Raw genomic sequence first — 1,702 nt, forward strand, 5'->3', positions numbered from 1 at the left:
GAACTGAAATTCTGGTTAATTCTGATTTCAAATATCTGCGTGGCAATTTGGGAATAAACATTCATCCCCAAGGCCTCTCCCATTCATCTATGGGAGAGGGGAGGAACTACCTAAGACCCCGTAATGTCACCCCTCCAAGGGTGATAGGGCCAGCGCGAGCCCTTCTTACCGCGGTGTCACGGAACCAAAGTTGGTGACCGGTGGTTACCGACAGTGGCAGGCGGCTCCTGGGTCCAGCCGTCTGCCGGAGTAGCCTGTTTGAGATAGAGCGCCCACCCTTAGAAATTCCCGCGCGGGCGCCTATGTACTTGGCAGGATGCACACCTCCCCGATCCTCGCCTTCCCAGCCCGAAGAGCGACGGCAGAGAGGCCACTGTTCTAGACCCTCCCTTGCGGCCAGCTCACCCCTCCCTAGGCTTCAGGGCCTTTGTAAGGCGCGACCACCTGCGTCAGAGAACGAACGTGGCACTGGCGGGGCTGACCCCCAGAAACTCCTGGATCTCGGGCGGGGGCCACCGGTGGAGATGGGGTGGGAGTAGGAGGAATTATGCAAGGCGGGAGGGTTCAGTGGAGAAAGCAAGGGAGAAGTCCAAGGGCTTGGAGCGTCCGGCTTCCAGCAATGGGAAGGCTCTGTAATAACAGAGAGACCAGGCAATGGTCCCTGTAAAGAGTCCCGGAAATCAGGGGTCAGATGTACTTGCTGTGTCCCTAGAAATTCCTCAAATGCGGCTGTTAACTTTTCCAGGCTTTTTCAACTCAGTTAAGGAGTCTGATACTGGATAATTTCTGAGGATTTATCAGGGTGTTAGCTCTGTACTACTAGAGTAAGTAAATTTTAAAACAAACGAACAGACAGACCGTGCTGGGTTGCTGTCACCATCGTTGCAGCCCCTTGGGTCTCAACAAGACCGGTGATGCTCCAGAATGGGAGACAAGCCAGTTTGGGAGCAGATTGTTTCCAGGTTCATTCAACATTACTACCAGTTATTTGATAACGACAGAACCCAACTAGGCACAATTTATATTGACACACCATGCCTTACCTGGAAAGGACAGCAGTTTCAGGGGAAAGCTGCCGTCGTGGAGAAATTGTCTAGCTTCCATTCCTCAAAATCCAGCACAGCATCACGGCTCAGCACCATCAGCCCACGCCAGATAGCTGCATCATCAACACAGTTGGAGCCCAGCTCAACGCAAGTGAAGACCCTACCACGGGGTTCCATCAGATGTTCCTATTAAAGAACATCAACTGATGCTTGGGTTTGCACCCATGACAGGTTCAGGCTTGCCCTGCACAACTTGGGCTAATGCTCTCCCAGCCAGGCACTCATGCTGTTTCCTCCTCCCTCCTCTTCCCGATACTATTCACACTTCTCAGATGCTCCGAATATCATACACAAATGGGCAGGGCCACAGTAGGAGTGAACGCAGTAGCCGCTGCTACTGAGGTGTTGTGCATGATGTTTGGACGCTAGACTAGCTGCATCTGACAGGAGACGTTTGTGTTGTACCAGCGCATGACTTGGAAACACAAGTTAATGCAAAAGGTTGTCTTTTTATTTTTTAATCTACTGACAAGTTGTTTTAGTAACCCAAAGAAGTGAAGGAGAAAGCTGCTGCCTCACTGCCCAGATGTACTGATGTGTTCAGTTGTTTCAATGCCTCATGATACAATAAAACCACGGAAATTTTCTTACAAAAA

At 50.9% G+C, this 1,702-nt stretch overlaps 1 pseudogene; it reads left to right on the plus strand.

The window, feature by feature from the left end:
* Positions 1 to 249: 249 nt before the first annotated feature.
* Positions 250 to 1,308, plus strand: LOC111166769 (nuclear transport factor 2 pseudogene; annotated as a pseudogene).
* The last annotated feature ends 394 nt before the right edge of the window (positions 1,309 to 1,702 follow it).

Source organism: Delphinapterus leucas, unplaced genomic scaffold (assembly GCF_059928025.1).
Source record: "Delphinapterus leucas isolate spDelLeu-1000000601 "Yukka" unplaced genomic scaffold, BTC_Dleu_Yukka2 spDelLeu_asBTCV2_sq25, whole genome shotgun sequence".
In the NCBI taxonomy this organism is placed as follows: domain Eukaryota; kingdom Metazoa; phylum Chordata; class Mammalia; order Artiodactyla; family Monodontidae; genus Delphinapterus; species Delphinapterus leucas.